This window comes from Monodelphis domestica, chromosome 7 (assembly GCF_027887165.1).
Source record: "Monodelphis domestica isolate mMonDom1 chromosome 7, mMonDom1.pri, whole genome shotgun sequence".
NCBI classification, from domain to species: domain Eukaryota; kingdom Metazoa; phylum Chordata; class Mammalia; order Didelphimorphia; family Didelphidae; genus Monodelphis; species Monodelphis domestica.
Genome location: NC_077233.1, coordinates 277419642 through 277440332, shown reverse-complemented (window position 1 = coordinate 277440332; position 20691 = coordinate 277419642). Strand labels below are relative to the sequence as shown.

The 20691-nt window shown below is 40.6% G+C and overlaps 1 protein-coding gene across 4 annotated transcripts in view; it reads right to left on the bottom strand.

Moving 5' to 3' along the window:
• AQP7 (aquaporin 7) overlaps nt 1-15127 on the bottom strand; it is a 122566-nt gene extending 107439 nt beyond the window's left edge. The window contains exon 1 of one of the 4 annotated variants that reach the window (XM_056803908.1): nt 15071-15127. The gene's annotated coding sequence lies outside the window, so the exon portion shown is untranslated. Of the gene's footprint in view, nt 1-15066 lie in introns of all 4 variants that reach the window. The other 3 variants (XM_056803913.1, XM_056803914.1, XM_056803909.1) reach the window with 3 other exon arrangements.
• Between the last annotated feature and the right edge of the window lie 5564 nt (nt 15128-20691).

Genomic DNA, 20691 nt, shown 5'->3' with positions numbered 1-20691 from the left:
GGTTTAATATTAGGAAAACTATCCACATAATTGACCATATTAACAAGCAAACTGACAAAAATCATATGATTATCTCAATAGATGCAGAAAAGGCCTTTGATAAAATACAACACTCATTCCTATTGAAAACACTAGAAAGTATAGGAATAGAAGAGCCTTTCCTAAAAATAATAAACTGTATATATCTAAAACCATCAGCAAACACCATCTGCAATGGGAATAAACTAGAAACCTTTCCAATGAGATCAGGAATGAAACAAGGATGCCCATTGTCACCTCTATTATTTAACATGGTACTAGAAACACTAGCAGTAGCAATTAGAGAAGAAAAAGAAATTGAAGGTATTAAAATTGGCAATGAGGAGACCAAGCTATCACTCTTTGCAGATGATATGAGGGTCTACTTAAAGAACCCTAGAGAATCAACCAAAAAGTTGGTTGAAACAATCAATAATTTTAGCAAAGTTGCAGGATACAAAATAAACCACATAAGTCATCAGCATTTCTATCTCCAATCCATTTCAGCAGCAAGAATTAGAAAGAGAAATTCAATTTAAAATCACCCTAAAGAAAATAAAATACTTAGGAATCTGTGTGCCGAGACAAACATAGGAACTATATGAACACAACTACAAAACACTCTCCACACAATTAAAACTAGATCTAAACAATTGGAAAAACATTGATTGCTAATGGGTGGGATGAGCTAACATAATAAAAATGACAATCCTACCCAAATTAATCTACTTATTTAGTGCCATACCCATTGAACTACCAAAAAACTTTTTTTACTGAATTAGAAAGAAAATAAAGTTCATTTGGAAGAACAAAAGATCAAGGATATCCAGGGAAATCATGAAAAAAAATGCAAAGGAAGGAGGACTTGCAGTCCCAGATCTCAAACTATACTATAAAGCAGTGGTTATCAAAACAATTTGGTACTGGCTAAGAGACAGAAAAGAGGATCAGTAGAATAGACTTGGGGTAAATGACTTCAGCAAGATAGTCTATGATAAACCCAATGATCCCAGTTTTGGGGAGCAAAACCCACTATTTGATAAAAACTTCTGGAAAAATTGGAAGACAGTATGAGAGAGATTAGGTTTGGATCAACATCTCATACCCTACACCAAGATAAACTCAGAATGGGTGAATGACTTGAATATAAAGAAGGAAACTATAAGTAAATTAGGTGAACACAGAATAGTATACATGTCAGATCTTTGGAAAAGAAAAAATTTTAAAACCAAGCAAGACTTAGAAAGAGTAACAAAATGTAAAATCAATAATTTTGATTACATAAAATTAAAAAAGTTTTTGTACAAACAAAACTAATGCATCCAAAATTAGAAGGGAAGCAACAAATTGGGAAACAATCTTCATTACAAAAACGTCTGACAAAGGTCTAATTACTCAAATTTATAAAGAGCTAAACCAATTGTACAAAAAATCAAGCCATTCTCCAGTTGATAAATGGGCAAGGGACATGAATAGGCAATTTTCAGTTAAAGAAATCAAAACTATTAATAAGCATATGAAAAGGTGTTCTAAATCTCTTATAAACAGAGAGATGCAAATCAAAACAACTCTGAGTTATCACCTCACATCTAGCAGATTGGCTAACATGACAGCAAAGGAAAGTAATGAATGCTGGAGGGGATGTGGCAAAGTTAAGACATTAATTCATTGCTGGTGGAGTTGTGAATTGATCCAACCATTCTGGAGGGCAATTTGGAACTATGCCCAAAGGGTGATAAAGGACTGTCTGCCCTTTGATCAAGCCATAGCACTGCTGGGCTTGTACCCCAAAGAGATCATAAGGAAAAGACATGTACAAGAATATTCATAGCTGCGCTCTTTGTGGTGGCCAAAAATTGGAAAATGAGGGGATGCCCATCAATTGGGGAACGGCTGAACAAATTGTGGTCTATGTTGGTGATGGAATACTATTGTGCTCAAAGGAATAATAAGGTGGAGGAATTCCATGGAGATTGGAACAACCTACAGGAAGTGATGCAGAGTGAGGGGAGCAGAACCAGGAGAACATTGTACACAGAGACTGATACATTGTGGTACAATCGAATGTAATGGTCTTCTCCATTAATGACAATGCACTGATCCTGAACAACCAGGAAGGATCTAAGAGAAAAACCACTATCCACATTCAGAGGAAACACTGCGGGAGTAAAAACACTGAAGAAAAACAACTGCTTGAATACATGGATCAAAGGGATATGGTTGGGGATGGAGACTCTAAATGAACATCCTAGTGCAAACATCAACATGGAAATGGGTTCTGATCAAGGACACAAGTAATACCCAATGAAATTGCAGGTTGGCTGGGGGAAGGGTGGGTGGAAGGGAGGGAGGGAAATAAAGTGAGTATTGTAACCAAGGAATAATGTTCTAAATTGACTAAATAACCTTATTCAAATGGGAGAGAAAAAAAAAAAGAATTACCCAGGATCACATGGCTGGTGTCTGACACCAGTTTTGAACTCAGGAAGATATGTTGTTGATTCCAGGCCTAGCACTCTATCCATTGGGCCACCTAGCTGCCCTAAACTCATTATATTACCCTTTGTGCCCTCCTTTCTTCCCAATTTCCTAATGGTTGTTGAAAGCACAACCATCTTTTCAGTCACGCAGGCTTGCAACCTCAGCATCATCCTCACTTTCCCCACATAGCCAGCCCATTGACAGATACTGTCATTTCCAACTTCTAATATATATCCCTTTCTCTCCATACATACTGCCACAACCCTAGTTCAAGCCCCCCCCCCCACACACCTCTTTGCTGGGACTATTATAAAATCCTTTTAGCCAATCTCCTGACCCAAGTCTTTCTTCTTACCAATGTATTTTCCACTTAGTTGCCAACTTAACTTTTCTAAAGCATAGATCTGGCAGCATCACATACCCTGTTCAATGAGTTCCAGTGGCTCCCCAACACGTCCAAGAGCAAATATATGTAGCCTCCAGTAAATAAACTCCACTTGGCATTTAAAGTTCTTTATAAGCTAGCCTGTTCACGTCTTCTTTCCGCCATATACTCTATATTCTGGCAATTCTGTTATTTGGAGTTCACTGCATCTCCCTTTGTGCCAGCTGTCCCTCACATCTGGAGGGCTCTTCCATCTTGGCTCTGTGTTTAGGTGTTTCACTTCCTTCAGGACTCAGCTTAAGTCCCACCTACTCCAAGAGCCCTTTCCTGCCCCCCCCCCATTACCCCCATCACTATCCAGTGTCTCTTTTCAATGCCTTCCACGTAATTGTTCTGTATCCTACATTGACATAACACGTTGTCCTCCCTATTAGAATGTAAGCTTCTTAAGGGCAGGGGCTGTTTTTTGCCTCTTTGTGTCTCCAAAGTTGAACATAACGCCTTGCTCATTCTTTTTCTTTTTTCTTTTTAAACCTTTGCCTTCTATATTAGAAATGATTCTAAGTATGGGTTCCAAGGTAAAAGAGCAATACGGGCTAGTAAATTGAGGTCAAGTGGCTTGCCCAGGGTCACACAGCTAGAAAGTGCCTAAGGTCAGATTTGAACCAAGCATCTCTTTTCTCCAGATCCAACTCTATCCACTGAGCCACCTAGCTGTCTCTACCTGGCTTATCCTTACTCCTCAGTCATTTCAGTCATGTCTGACTCTCTATGATGCCATTTGGGACTTTCTTGGCAAAGAAGTGGTTTGCCATTTTCTTCTCCAGCTCATCTTACAGATTAGGAAACTGAGGCAAACTAGTTTATGTGATTTGTCTCGGGTCACACAGTTAGTGTCTGAGGCCAGATTTGAACTCAGGAGGATGAGTTCAAGTCTTCCCTCTATCTCTATCCATGTTCCACCTAGCTACCCCACCTGGTTCACCATAAGAATTTAATAAATACTTGTTGAGTTGATTTGACTTGATTGTACCAGATCTCCCCTCTATTCCATCTTCTAACCACCAGTGGTACCTATAGTCTATACCGTTTGACTCATGATACTTTGATTGGTGTCATTATTTATATATTTCCAAAATAGTCAAGAAATAGCTAGATGCAAATAGAGAGACGGATAGTGAGAGAGATAAAGACACAGACATAGAAATAGTGAATAGAAGACCCCCAAAGCCATAAAAATGAAGGGAAGAACTGACATTCCAGCATGTCCACTGCGTCCAAGCATCTATGCTCCCAGACACTGAGTGGACTTCTTGGATTTTCTGCCCAGTTAAACTGAGATTTCATCTGCTCCCAGGCTGTTTCTTGGAGACTTGTGTATTCTATCATCTAATCTGTATCTCTTCCCCAGTGACTGTTCTACTTTCTTGCCTTGATAAAGGCTTGTTAGCTCTGGGGAATTGTCTTCTGTGCAATAAGTCTTTGGTGGGAAGGGAATAGCTGGAGGAGATTCAGCTGTTGCCCTCCAGGGCTGGGGCAGGGCTCCCTCCCCCTCAGCGTGACCAGGGAACATCCTGAGCCCCCAAAAGCATCATACTCCTGGTGTGGCTGCAGATCAAAGCTTGCCACCTTTTTGTTGCCATTTTGTACCTTCATGAGTTTTTCACACATGGGATAGACGTCTTCTTTCTTGGCATGAGGAATACAGAAATCTGTACTGCATGACAGCACTAGTATCAGACAATTTACTGCCTCAGGGAAGGCAGAAGGGAGGCAGAGAATCTGAATCACAAAATGTCAGATAACAATTGTTTAAAATTGTTTCTACATGTAATTGAAAAAAAAAAATAAAAGCCAATCATGCTCCCAGCCTGCAAATGTGTAACAAATAGGCATTCTATTACTTTCTTTCTGTCTTAAATCAATACTAAGTATCAGTTCCAAGACATAAGATTGCGAAAGGCTAGGCAGTGAGAGTTAAGTGATCTGTCCAGGGTCCCAAGGCTAGAAAGCATCCTAGGTCACTTTTGAGCCCAGGACCTCTCTTTTCCAGTCCTGGCTCTCTCCCCACTGAGCCACCTGGCTGCCCCTGATATCATCGTCAATTAATAGCCTTCTTGAAAATAGGAGAGTGGAGCATTCACCCAGGCACAGGGGCCTTCTTACTCTCCACAAAGGTGGAATTCCAAGCACTCCCTGGGAGGTGGATTGAGCCATTCTGGAACCATTTCTAAATCTCTTTGCCACGTGGCTCCTGCTCGACTGGCCCACTTAAAACCCTTTGACATGTAGAGTCCTGTGAGAGGTGCTTTAGGATTCTGATGGGACAGATGAGAAAACTGAGGCTCCGTGTTGTGACAGCATTTGTCCAGGGTCATACAATGATTAAAGATGGATTGGAGGCTGCCTGTGAATGCTGACGTTCTCCATACCATACAATCCACCTGTTCATTGAATAATTGAATGATAGCATGCCAAGGACTTGCTCTACACAAGGAAGATTAAAAAATAACTGCTCTAGTCCCTTTTCTTCATAGTTTGTAATCACACAGCTAGCTTTCTTTTTGGGCAGATAGATGGCACAGTAGATAAAGTGCCAGGCATGGAGTTAGGAAAACTTGAACCTTAGACATTTACTAACTCTGTGACTCTGGATAAGTCACTTGACCTCTGTTTGCCTCAGTTTCCGCATCTATAAAATGGGGATCATAACAGCACCCACCTTCAAGGTTGTTATTAGGGTCAAATAAGATAATAATTCTAAAGTGTTTATCATAATACCTGGTATATAATAGGTGCTACATAAATGTTAACTATTATTATTGTTACATAGGTTACTGGGTAAGAAATATATATATATTTTTAAAGCAGTGATGGGAACGGGGTAGCTAGGTGGCTCAATAGATTGAGCCTAGAGATGGGAGGTCCTGGGTTAAAATCTGACCTTGAACACTTCCTAGCTGTATGACCCTGGACAAGTCACTTAACCCCCATTGCCTACCACTTACCAATACACAGTACTGATTCTAAGACAGAAGGTAAGGGTTAAAAAAATAATAATAAAGCTAGGTAACATAGTGGATTGAGTGTCAAGCCTGGAATGGAAGGATCTGGGTTCAAATCTTACCTCAGATACTTCCTAGCTGTGGGACCCTAGGCAAGTCACTTAACCTCAATTGCCTAACCTTTACCACTCTTCTGTCTTAGAACTGATATTAAAACAGAAGAAGGTTTAAAAAAAAAGAGTGAGAAAGCTGAGAAGATTCATATGAATTGACGCATTATGAAGTAAGCAGAAAAAGAACAATTTTTACAAATTTACAATTTTTACAAATTTACAAATTTACAATTTTTACAAAATTACAAACCACGTTATAAGAGGCAGTTAGGTGGTGTAGTGGAGAGAGCCCTAGACTCAGCAAGACTCATCTTCTTGAGTTCAAATGGAGCCTCAGGCACTTACTACTGTGTGACCCTGGGCAAGTTACTTCACTCTATTTGCCTCAGTTTCCTCATCTGTAAAATGAGCCAGAGAAAGAAATGGCAAATCACTCCATATCTCTGCCCCAAAATGGGATCATGAAGAGTTGGACATGATTAGAACTATTGAACAACAAAGATAAACAGCTTTGAAAGACTTAAGACACAAAGACCAAACAGGATTCCAAAGGATAAAGGACAATGCATGCCTCCCATCTCCTGACAGAGAAGTGATAGGCACAGGGTACCAACTGAGACATTTTTTGGACATGGCCAATGTGGGAATTTTTTTACAAAGGTTCTGTTTTTCTTTTTGAGTGAATGGGAGATGGAGGATCAGTGTTAAAGGGAGAGAAGACATATTTTCATTCACTTAAAAAGTTTTGAAAAAATCTAATTTTTAAAATCACAAAAGTGAAAAAGAAAAGCTTGGACTGGAGCGTTGGCTTAGTTCTGTGACTTTTGTACAAACTAGGTTTGGAACTTTCACGGAATTCTCCGTTCTGACTTGAAAGATACTCTCATCGCAATGTTCCACATCCTCTGGGTACTATAAAATTGTCCAGATTTCTTTAAAAGCCTCTTTGTTTTCCAGTAAACTCTCAAAGGACTCCACCCTACCAGAGTTTCTGTAAGGCCTTTTAATTCTGTTCTTGCTTCATCCTGCAGACAGAATCTACACTATAAGGAGTCTATTCTACCTTATAAAGCTCCTTTTACTTTTCTAAAGCTCTTTTCAAGAAGGTCCTACTATACAATGTCAGAGAGAAACAATTTTAAGCCATGGCATTCACAGCTTGTTGAAATTATGAACCTTTTATTTAGGGATAATTTGTTTAAGTGGGGAAAAGACTGGGTTTGAGACCAAGGAGACCTAGGCTCTAATCCTAATTTTGCCACTAATCATGAGCAGGGCAGTGGTGGCACAGTGGATTAAGAATCTGGACTGGAAGACCTGGTCAAATCTGGCCTCAGATACTTCCTAGATGTGTGACCCTGGGCAAGTCATTTAACTCCAATTGCCTAGCCTTTACCACTCTTCTGCCTTGGAACTAATAATTAGTATCCATTCTAATGAGATAAGGGTTTGTTAAAATAAAGGGGGTGGGAGAGGGAATCATGGAGCTGGAGAACTTGAGTTCAAATCTGACCTCAAACACTTCCTAACTATGAGACCCTGGGCAAGTCATTTAACTCCATTTTCCCAGCCTTTACCACTTCTCTGCCTTGGAACCAATACTCAGTAGTGACTCTAAGATGGAAGGGAAAGGTTTGTTGTTGTTTTTAAATACTAGTACTTTAGGAATTTTCATTTTCATGTCTCTATGTGTGTGTCTGCATGTAGATCTGAGTCTACCTCTCTGGATGTCCATTTATGACTGTGTTCATATATACTTGTATCTGTATGTGCGTGTGTTGAGTGACTTTTGGGAGCTGCTCACGTGGGCATTTCTGTGCCCTCTCTGCCCATTCCAGGGTGGAGCTATCGGAAATACTCCTCTCCCTCCCTCCTCTTCCTCCCAGGGGGCTGAAGGTTCCCTGAAGCATAACCCAGATAAAAAGAACCCAGGGAACAGAGTCCCCAGCAGGGAGGAGGGAAGAGTGGGTCCTCCCTCTCTCTCTTCCCCCACACTCGCCATCTTAGTCCAGGGATGAGTGGGAGGAAAGATGGGACCACCAGCAATGCCCTCTTCTCTAGGGGGAGGGAAGGGCTCCGTTTCCCTGTTTCCATTAAAGGCACCATTTCAGAGTCATTGGAACAGTGTGCTCCCCCCTCGCTCCCAAGCCCAGGAGCCCCAGGGTTTCCTGGTACCCTAGCACTGAACCCAAGCTAGGTCCTTATCTCCCTGCCCTAGGCTGCAGTTGTGCATTCAGGGAGTCACAGTGCTAGCACCTACCACCCGCCAGCCCTCACCTATGACGTCCCAAATACCATCTCGACCCAGAGGCTGGGGGCGGAGTGGCAAGTCTCCCTGGAAACAAGGGTTTGGGGAAACAAGAGGCCCCACAGCCCCATGGTGAGATATTATCAGGCTGGGATGCCAGGTGTGAGTGGGGGCAGAGGCAGAGAATGTCCTTCAAGGAGAGGATGAAGGATGCTAGAGAGGAATGAGTGAAGGGGATGGGGAGGGGGGGTTTGGTAGTGGGCCCAGAACCCCCAACCCCACTCGGGCCACCCCTCTCCCCCTGCCCCCATGATCTCCAAAACTTGGTTTCATTAGCTCAGAGGTTACTTTCCTTTGGAATGTCAGGTTTCAGGGCATCCATTCTGAGAGGGGAACAGAATTGTGGGCAGACATAAAAAGAAATGCCTAGTCTTTAACACTGGATACCTAGAGTCAAGAACATGGTGGGAGGGGCAGCTGGGTGGCTCAGTGGATTGAGAGTCAGACCTAGAGATGGGAGGACCTAGGTTCAAATCTGGCCTCAGATACTTCCTAGCTATGTGACCCTGGGCAAGTCACTGACCCTCACTGCCTAACCCTTACTGCTCTTTTGTCTTGGAACCAATACACAGTATTGGTTGGAAGGTAAAGGCTTAAAAAGAAGAAAGAAAAACTATATGGAGAAGGGGGAGTTGACACCAAAGCATCCACCCCAACTGAATAGAAATAGGTAACAGTAACTAGGTAAAGACACAAGGTAGGAGATAACAGCAAAGAACAAAAATTAGGGTGAGTTCTCCTGGTTCTGCTTACTTCATTCTATTTCAGTTCATGTAAGTCTTTCCAGGGAGTCCCTTTTGCTCATCATTTCTTGCAGCATAATTTATTCACTATAATCATATACTATAACTTTCTCAGCCATTCCCCAATTGATAAGTATCCCTCTCATCTATAACCCCTAAGGATTCTTCCAGCTCAAAAAGCTAAGATTCTATGATCCTCTGCTCAAAAAATCCTAGTCATTTGCGGTCCTAAATCTATGCTCTTGAGTTCTTCTGCTCAAGAAACTACTGTGGCTCCCTATTGCTTCTAGGATAAAATACAAACTCTTCTATTTGGTATTAAATTCTGGGTCCAAATTGCATATTACTCGCCCTTCATGTACCCTCTCTTCCAGACAAATTAATCTGCTATTTCCCCACACGCACCTTTCCATCTCTTCCCACCTCCCACAGCACAGGCTGTCCCTCGTGTCTGGAATGTGCTCCTTTCTCACCTCCACCTTTTAGCTTGTCAATGTTCTCCGGTATCTAGCCCTATGCAGGGTTCGTGTTTACAACCCCCTCTCCCCTGTCCCCAACAATTTCCTGAGAATTAGTGGCTTCAGCTTTTCTGTTCTACATGACAGCACCTCATTTCCCTGAGGTCTCAGCCCAGTGCCCAGAGCTCCATCTGCTCTGGGGAGGAGGGATTGTAGCTGGAACGAGGCTGAAGGACCCACCATGCACCCTGGTTTCTTTACTTCCTGAAGCTGTCCCATAGAGTGTCAGTTGGATGAGTATGGCGACTACCACCCAAGGGTTACACTTTAGTGTTACCGAAGGCCCATGATCTTGAATGAGATGATAAAGAGAAAGCCTGCAGTAGTGCCAGCTAGACTGGCATGCCGAGAATTGTCCTCTGCCCTTGAAATCCTGGCTGTATAGCCCTATCCCCACACCTGTCCCCCTGCTCCCAGATTGTCACTTTAGATAGCACTGGCTACCCCTGGTCACAATTCAGAGCTCTTGTCTACCAAGTCTCAGCCAGGGTTAAACTACTCACTTAACTTGAACAAGCAGGATTTAAAACTCAGGTTCTCTGAATTCAACCCCAATATATGTCAGTGTCCCCTTTTCTCCTCAGCCAAGTGGGAGAGGTTGTTGAGTGTGGGGGAGCATGACCACCACCCTTTCTTCAGGGGACCTTCCTCTCTCTTGAAGAAAGTGAGCCCAAGTTCCTCTGCTTAGTGCCCAAGTAGACAAGACTGGCAAGGGAGGCCTTCGCTGTAACTTTTAGCCCCACTAAGGAAGGGGAGAAGAAACCCAATTCCACATACTCCCCACCTCTATTTCCTGGCTGAGAAGAATAGGAACAGAAGTAGTGACCACTGAGGGAGGATGGGTATAACACCAAAAGGCCTAAAGATGGCAGAAGCTTGAAGAAGTGACTAAAAGAAGTTGACTCTCCAAGACGAGGTTCATGGATCCCATTCCTCTTATCATTCCACAGGAGGTGGAGGAAGGGCATAATGAAAAACCCAGGTTCCCTCACCCCCAACGTCCTCTAGGCTCCCCAGGCAAGAAGAGGGGCCACCCCTAAATAGAGAGTTGCATAGCATTGCCTCTGGAAGTGTCTCTCCTTTCCTTTCTCCTAGCTATCCCTTCCTCTACCTCCCCAACTTAGAGATTTCTCCCCTTCAAACTCAGAACTACCCCCCCCCCAAAGTTTCCTGTAATTTCTGCTGCGTGGTTTTCCTTGGTCCCCATTTCCCAGTTTTGTTTTGTTTTTTGGCCTCCATGTCCCATTTTTTCTCTCACCCCCCTTTGGAGTTTATAGTTCAGCAAGGAAAAGTTAGACATGAACTCAATTATAAAACAAGAGAGAATGTGATAAGTGGTATGAAATAGAGACAAAGAATGCCACAGGAATGCACAGGAAGAGAGACCTCACCATCAAAAAGAATTCATGGCACCATGATGAAAAATGTGTAGGGTTTAAAATCAGAGGTGCTGAGTTTGAATCCCAACTAAGCTATCTCATCTTAAAGAAAAAAAAAAAGATATTATTCTTTCTGACCTATAAGAGATCTTCAAGCTCTAAAAACCTCTGATCTAGGAGATTAGACCTTTCTTAGAAAAGTTTGACTCTATGGGGGAGGTGGGATCAAGGAAAGATGCAGAGTAGGCTGTGAGTACCTTATCCTCCAAACTCCTCAATAAAACTATTAGAAATAACTCCCCTAGTTGTGAATTCATTTCACCGTTCTGGAGGACAATTTGGAATTATGCCCAAAAGGCGATAAAAGAATGCCTACCTTTTGACCCACAGAGAGATTTTTTTAAATGGGAAAGGGTGTGTTTGTACAAAGACATTTACAGCTGTGCTTTTTGTGCTGGCAAAGAATTGGAAACTAAAGAGAGGGATGTCCCTCAATTGGGGAATGGCTGAACAAAGCGTGGTATAGATGGTGATGGAATACTGTGGTGCTATAAGGAATGATGAACAGGATGATTTCAGAAAGAGCTATGTGAACGGATGCAGAAGGAAATGGGCAGAACCAGGAGAATGTTATACACAGTAACTAAAATATTGTGGAATGATCAATTGTGATAGACTTTGCTACTAACAGCAATACAATGACCCAGGACAATTCTGAAGGACCTATGAAAAAGAATGCTATCCACTGCCAGAGAAAGAACCGGGGGAGTAGAAATGCAGAAGAAAAACATAGGATTCATCACTTGACTTGGGACTTTGGTTTTATAAGATCATTCTCTTACAAAAATGAATAATAGAGAAATGTGTTTTGCTTGATGATACATGTTTAACTCAGACTAAATTGCTTGTCAACTCTGGGAGGGGGAATGAAAGAAGGGAGGGAGACAATTTGAATCATATAACTTTGGAAAACTTATGTGGAAGTTTGTTATTAAAATGAAATAAGGAAATTTAAAAAAAAAAAGAAAGAACACCACAGAATTCATGTTAAAAACAGCAAAAATGGAACACTCAGCAATAAAGCTGAGCTTCCAAGGACAACCTGGGAGAGGGATCTCTGACCTCCTTGGCCTCAGAATCTCCTAAAGGTGCAAGCACCCTGGAACAGATACCAAGCTCCGAGTCCTGTTTGACCTAGAAGTCTATATCCCAATGGCAGATACCAGTGAGCCCTGGAAGCAGCTTCAGTTCCAGAGGTCCCCATTCACCCATCACTGGGAGTTGATCACTGAATGGAAAAGGACTTCAGGGGCCCAGGCATGCTGACCAGACATCAGCTCTGTCACAAGCTGTGGCATCAGGAGAGGAAGAATGAAGAGAGAGTATAGACAAGTGAGTAAAATTGCTGAGGGTCACCTCAGCAGGAGAGTGGTGTCCTTGGCTGCTGTCCCAGCAAGGTGTCCAATTGCTGCAGCAGAACTATAATAGGGAAGTCTAGTTGGATCACCCGAGGTCAATCATAGATTGTGCTGTGGGGAGCAGGAACTACTCTTGGCCCTGGATTATAGAAATTAGAAGGACTAAGTAAGGCCCAGAAAATAACAAACACAAAAAAATCCTGAAACCTGAAGCATCACTCCCCATACCCTGGGAACAAAGCCCAATTCAAACATAAAACTAATAATTAAGTCTCTTTGTTTGGCCAATAAAAATTAGTAAAACAAAGAGAAAGAACCCAACAATAATAGCTATTATATAGACAGAGAGAGCCTGGTTTCAAATTTGGCAGACAGTTAAAACACCTACTTCTAGAATAGCAAAGAAAACACCAAATGGTCACAAGCCCCAAAAGAGTTTTTAAAAGAGCTTTTAAAAAAAGGATTTCAAAAACCAAATGAGAGAGGTAGAGGAAAAACCAGAAAATAAGAGCAATGCAAGAAATTCAAGAAAATTACAAAAGAAAGATTACCCAATTGGGAAAATAGATGAAAAAAATTCATAGAAAATCATTCATTAAAAATTAGAATTGGGGGGGGGGGAAGCTGGGTGGCTCAGTGGATTGAGAGCTACACCTAGAGACAGGAGGTCCTAGGTTCATATCTGGCCTCAGACACTTCCCAGTTGTGTGGCCCTGGGCAAGTCACTTGACTCCCATTGCCTAGCCCTTACCATTCTTCTGCCTTGGAGCCATTGGCTCCAAGATGGAAGGTAAGGGTTTAAAAAAAAATTTTTTTAAATTAGAATTGCACAAGGGCAAGTTAATGACTTCCTAAAGCAACAAGAAATAACAAAACAAAATAAAAAGAATGAAATAACAGAATAGAATATGAAACATCTTGGTATAAAACAATTGACCTAGAAAATAAATCAAGGAGAGACCTATAAGAATTGTTGGGCTACCGGAAAGTTATGATCAAGGAGAGTTTAGGCACCATACTCCAAGAAATCATTTGTTCAGAAGTTCTAATTAAAAATTTTTTTAATTAAAAAAAAAGTTCTAGAACTAGAATCCACCTATCACCACCACCATCACCTCAAAGAGACCCTCAGTTGAAAATGCACCAAATGTTATAGTATCCAAATTTTTAAAGGAAACACTAAATGCGTAAGAAGTAGATAACAAAACAATAATAGTGGGATATTTTAATCTTCCCCTCTCAACACAAGATAAATCTAACCAAAAAATAAATAAGAAAGAAGTTGAGATGAATAGAATCTTAGGTTAAATAAATTAGATATCTGGAGAGAATAGAATAGGAATAGAAAGGAGTATACCTTCTTCTCAGTGGTACATGATACCTTTACAGAAATTGACCATATATAAAGGCAAAAAAATATATAGTTAAAGGTAGAAAAACAGAAATATCAAATGCATCTTTTCCCAATCATCATGCAATTTAAAAAAAAATATATATATATATATATACACATAATATAGAACCCTGTATGTTCCAAAAATATTTATAACAACTCTCTTTGTGGTGGCAAAAAACTAGAAATCAGGAAAATGCCTCTCAGTTAGGGAATGGCTAAACAAATTATGATATATTGATTGTGTTGGAATACTACTGATCTATAAGAAACAATGAGCAGATTAATTTTTTTAAAACTTGGAAAGAACTACATGAGATAATGACAAGTGAAACAAGTAGAACCAAGAGAACATTATATCCAGCTACAGATTTAATATTTGAAGAATAACTTTTGATTATTCACCTCCAGAAAATGAACTGAAAAATGGAAACATGAAAGATAATCTATATATACATATCTGTTTTCTGGATGATGTCTTCAATGTTGTGGGGAGGGAAAGGAGGGACTGAGACACCTGGAGATAAATTCTATTAATGAAATACAAATAAAACCCCATGACCTATAATCCTATACGTGGAGGTACAATTTGAGCACAGTTTAGAAGAGTTTATGCAGAGGTTGGTGCCCTGGACCCTTTCTATATAGTGTGCAAACCCATGAATCTCCTCCTCCCCTTCCCCCTCCCCCCAAAAATACGTGACACATTCTCAAAATTTGGCTTCCATTGGACTCTAGAGGAATGTGAGTTAATCTATTCTATCCTACAGAACACAAATCAATGGAGAGGATTGGAATAAAGGTAGAAAGAAGGGAAGAGAGGAGAGAGAGGCTAATGAGCAATGATAGAAGGAGAGAGAGAAAAATGAAAGGTATATAAGAGAAATATAGAGGAGAGAAAGGAAAGGAGAGAGAAGAAAAGAGGGAGAAAAAGAGAGTAGAAAGAGAGGGATGATGGCAGGAAAGAGTGAAAGGAGAAAAAAAGAAGGAATAGAAAAGAAAGGAGAGAAAAAATATAGGTAGGAGGGGAACTGGAGAGGAAAATCTGGTTTGGGTAGATTGAAGAAAGCAAAGGGAGGAGATGAAGAGAGGCAGAAGGGTGGTACCAATCCTTCCCAAACCACTACAAAGTCTCTTTGTTCCTGGCCCCTCCTTTGCCCTCCCCTTTCCCCAAATAGATCCTACAGCAAAGTTACATTCATTGTGGCCCCTGGGCATCAGAGAAATAGAACTGAGACAGACTGAAGTGTGTCCCTTCCCAACAGATCAGACAGCATTCACAACACCCTACCCCAACTTCCCTACCTACTTAGATACTGCTGGAGCCTCTCATCCCGCAAGGAGTGGCCACACCTGCTAAGATCCCTAGAAACAGAATCATTCAATCACTAGCATTCTAGGATTCCATGAGGGCTTTATGGGTGAGGGGGTGATAGAGATGGGTCTCAAAGACTTGTCAGGAGGGTCAACTGGATGACTCAGTGGACGGAGCCCAAAACCTCGAGTTGGAAGATCTTGAGTTCAAATATGACCTGACAGTTCTAGCTCTATAACCTTGAACAAGTCACTTAACCCCAATTACCTAACCTTTAGCATTCTTCTGCCTTGGTACCAATGCTTACTATTGGTTCTAAGTCAAATGGTAAGGGATTAAAAAAAATTTAGATAGAGCAGGGGAAGAGTAGGTATCTGAGAAGGGGCCAGAAGTAGAAGTCAAAATCAGTTTGGAGGGGAATGAGAATGGTTGGCCTGAGCTTCTCCTCAAAATAAAGACGATGGAAGGTGACTGGAGCAGAGATGTTCCAGAATGAGTAGGTCCCAGGTGCTGAGGAAAAGCCAAGTCCAGAAAGTCAGAATCATAAACAAGAGGAGAAAACATAGTCCCTGGTTTTAAGGAGCTTATCAACTTCTCCCCAGCAGGATTCTCCAACTCTGGGTGTAAAAGCAACTTTCTCTTTTTACCCATCAGCCTTCCCTGGGGATTTTCTTAAACTACCCATCATCACTCACCAACTACTATGGCCTTAGGAACTAAAAACTTACTTAAGATAGTAGTTTCCAACCTTTATTATGTAACAACTTCAGCATTTCAAGTAAAAAAAAATTTTTTTCTGCAGTTTTTTGGTTGTCAATGTCTTCCTTCTCACATTACATCCTTACATTTTGGAGGTAAAGTTGTTAGTGTAGCTCCACCCTCTCTCTTTTCCCCTGATCACAGCTAAATAAGCTGACTTTGAGGCCAGGCAGGAGAACTTATTCACATAGTCTTATCAGTAAATGTCATAAAATTAATACTTGGAATTATTAATACTGATTTAAATCTTCTAATTCTTTGCAGATGATATGATGTTATTCTTAAAGAACCCCAGAAAATCAACCAAAAGACTAGTGGAAATAATTAACAACTTCAGCAAAATAGCAGGTTGTACAAGATAAACCCACATAAATCATCAGCATTTCTATATATTTCCAACAAAACTAAGCAGCAGGAGTTAGAAAGAGAAACTCCATTTAAAATTACTCTAGACAATATAAAATATTTAGTAATCTATCTGCCAAGACAAACCTAGGAATTATGTGAACACAACTACAAAACACTTTTCACATAATTAAAACTATGTCTAAACAATTGGAAAAACATTAATTGCTCCTGGTTAGAACAAGCTAAGATAATAAAAATGACAGTCCTACCGAAATTAATCCACTTATTTGGTGCCATATCTATAAAACTACCAGTTTTTATAGAACTAGAAAAAAATTATAACAAAGTTCATCTGGAAGAACAAAAGATCAAGAATATAAAGGGAAATAATGAAAAAAAATGTGAAGGAGGGGGGCCTAGCAGTACCAGATCTTAAACTGTACTATAAAGCAGTGGTCATCAAAACAATATGGTACTGGTTAAGAGACAGAAGGGTGGATCATTGCAATAGACTAGGTGTAAATGACCTCAGTAAGCTGGTGTTCAATAAACCCAAAGACCCCAGCTTTTAGGACAAGAACTCACTATTTGACAAAAACTGCTGGGAAAATTGGAAAACAGTAAGGGGAAAATTAGGTTTAGATCAACATCTTACATCCTATACCAAGATAAATTCGAAATGATTAAATGTCTAAATATAAAGAGTGAAATCATAAATAAATTAGGTGAACATTAAATAGTATACTTGTCAGATCTGTGGGAAAGGAAGGAATTTAAGACCAAGCAAGAAATAGGGAACATTGCAAAATATAAAATGAATGACTTCAATTATATCAAATTAAAAAGATTTTGAACAAAACCAATACAACCAAAATTAGAAGGAAAGCAACAAACTGGGAGAATATTTTTATAACAAAACTATCTGACAAAGGATTAATTCCCCAAATATATAAGGAACTAAGTCAAATTTACAAAAAATCAAGCCATTTCCCAATCAACAAATGGTCAAGGAACATGAATAGGCAATTTTCACATGAGGAAATAAAAACTATCAATAAGCACATGAAAAGGTGTTCTAAATCTCTCCAGATTATAGAAATGCAAATTAAAACAACTCCAAGGTACCACCTCACACCTAGCAAACTGGCCAATATGATAGCAAGGGAAAGTGATAAATGTTGGAGGGTATATGACAAAATTAGGACACTAATACACTGCTGGTGGAGTTGTGAATTGATACAACCATTCTGGAGGGCAATTTGGAATGATGCCCAAAAGACTTTGAAAGAATCCCTATCCTTTGACCCAGCCATAGCACTGCTGGGTTTGTACCCCCAAAGAGATAATAAGGAAAAAGACTTGTTCAAAAATATTTATAGCCACACTTCTTGTGGTGGCAAAAAATTAGAAAATGAGGTCCCTCAATTGGGGAATGGCTGAACAAGTTGTGGTATCTGTAGGTGATGGAATACTATTGTGCTGAAGGGAATAAAGAACTGGAGGAATTCCATGTGAACTGGAACAACCTCCAGGAAGTGATGCAGAGTGAAAGGAGCAGAACCAGGAAAACATTGTACACAGAGACTGATACATTGTGGTACAATCGAAGGCGAGGGACTTCTCCATTACTGGCAATGCAATGTCCCTGAAAAATCTGCAGGGATCTAAAAAATACTATCCACAAGCAGAGGATAAACCGTGGGAGTAAAAACACTGATGAAAAGCAACTGCTTGACTACAGGGGTTGAGGGGATATGACTGAGGAGAGACTCTAAATAAACACTCTAATGCAAATACCAACAACGGGGAAATGGGTTCGAGTCAAGAACACATGTGATAACCAGTGGAATCATGCGTCAGCTATGGGAGAGGGAAAGGTGGTGGGAGGAGGGGCGAGGAGGAAAAGAAAATGATCTTTGTTTCCAGTGAATAATGTTTGGAAATGACCAAATAAAATAATGTTTAAAATTTAAAAAAAAGAAAGAAAGAAAATGAGGTCCCTCAATTGGGGAATGGCTGAACAAGTTGTGGTATCTGTAGGTGATGGAATACTATTGTGCTGAAGGGAATAAAGAACTGGAGGAATTCCATGTGAACTGGAATGACCTCCAGGAATTGATGCAGAGTGAAAGGAGCAGAACCAGGAGAACATTGTATACAGAGACTGATACACTGTGGTATAATCAAATGTAATGGACTTCTCTACTAGCAGCAATGCAATGACCCAGGACAATTCTGAGGGACTTATGAGAAAGAATGCTATTCACATCCAGGGAAAGAACTGTGGAAACAGAAATGTATCAGAAAAGTATGTGATTGATCACATAGTGCAACAGGGATATGATTGGGGTTTTGATGTTAAAGGATTGCACTACTGCAGATATGGATAACATAGAAATAGGTTTTGAACAATGATATGTGTATAACCCAGTGGAACTGCTTGTCAGATTCAGAAGTGGGGAGGAAAGAGTGGGGGATGGGGTGGATGGAGATCGTGAATCATGTGACCATGGGAAAAAATAAAAATAAATAAAAAACTAGTTATTGGGGTTACTTTTAAGGTTGATCTAAGTGCCAATGTCAAGTATTTTTAAGAACTGATAATATTTCAAATCAAACCAAAATTACTGAATATATGCTGGGACTGACAGTAGAATTTAGCACAATAAGAAATTGTGAGTGTAGCAGTCCACTCCTAGCTATGGGCAAGGGAAACAGTGTGTACAGATTGCCTTAGAAGAGAGCATGCTCAGTCTTGAGCATACTCAGTATTGCACGTGGCTGGGAAAGCCTCTGACCCTTGACCCCAGCTTCCCCCAGGTTAGGTGGGAACACAGGTTTCTTTGTGCTCACCTGGTTGAGAGAAACCACACCTATACCTTGTCATTAACCAATGATAATCATCCCTGTGTACTGTGTATATTTGCATATAAATAGGGCCCAGCCAGCTCCACCTTTCTCTCTTCTGCTCTTCCTCCCTTCCAGCTCGCACTGATGCCTGTCCTCACTGGGGCCTGGCCTTGGGCCAAGCTCCATCTTTAATCTTTGTCTATCATCTCTCCGACCTGTGTGGTATTGAATCTGGATCTCTGGACTGGTAAAAGCCTTCGGAAGGGTCCTTTGATCAGAGCTTGGCTGTGGCTCATTGATAATCAATAAAGACTCATTCCTGCCACCTCATATCTCTAATTCGACTCCATCATCCCCCTCGTGGTATCTAAAACTTCTATCCTTTATCTTCCTACCTTAAAGCTTCTCTCTCCCCTCTGAGGAAGCTTTAGTGAGTAAATATACAGAGACAATCACTTCCTATTTGGAGAAATTGATTATAGACTTCTCTTGTTTTCTCTTCTAACAATGGAACTGTCCCACTGTTCTGAGAACCTGTTTATGCATAGGATACTTCTACAAAAGAGGACAATGAGGCTTACATCAGAGCCAACCAAATTTGAAAGACTGAGAGACTTTGGGAGTTGGGGTAGTCTTTGTTTGTTAAGATTTTTGCCAAAGGTAGAGTACCTGCCTTTCTGGCCAAACTGTCAATGTACCGCTGCACCTGGGGAATGCCCCAAGAATGTCATTTGTCTATACACATTTTCTATTCTTAGTAACAGGATCAAACTTTCTTAGGCACACACATTTTGTCCTTTTGTGTGGTCAATGGCATTTGGTCTTGCCCACAAGGGAGATGTGTCTACTTAGTTTTTGGAAGCCCCAAGTTTTCCCATTTCCCTTGTGAACTTACCTTAAGGGAAGTCCCAAAGTGACTTTGTCTTAGACTGAATAAGGGGTCTCCCAGCACCCATTAAATGTAATAGGATCATAGTAGAAATGCTCAAATGCTCAATCACCCTTTTAGTCCTAGAAGTTTCCCCCATTGTATCAGAGATCCCTTCCCAAGAAGACCAACACCTGTGCTGGAACCATCTTTTTTGTATCCATTGTAGTAGACCACCCCCTGATACCCCAGCCTCTGCCTATAGCCTCTTTCCCAAGCCTGTTTACAACCTGTCAGTGTATGTTTCATGTCATGATTTCCCCAAAAGGTATGTAGAATTCTCAAGTTCTATTGTTATTTAGAGAATTTAGAGAATTATCTCCAGCGGTGATCCTCTCAGAGATACTGTTCTCAGAGTCCTAGAGCCAATATGTGGTTTTTATGTGCCTGACTCTGTGTGGCAGCCATATATTGAACACTATCTCTTTCATGATTAAAGACTGAGTTTCACTGACTACTTTAGTGGTTCTGTGTTTTTCCAAGTTGACAGTATATAAATTGTTCTTATTCAAATCTGGCCTCAGAGAATTTCTACTGTGTGACCCTGGGCAAAATTACTTACCCCCAATTGCTTGGCTCTTGCCACTCTTCTATGCTTTGTTAAATTTTTATGGTTTGGACTTAATATTTAATTGGTGGTCGCCAAGGATTTAATTTCTAAATCCCAAAATGAATTACTAAAGTAAAATGTAATTTATGGTAGTAAGGAAGAGAGAGAGAGAGAGAGAGA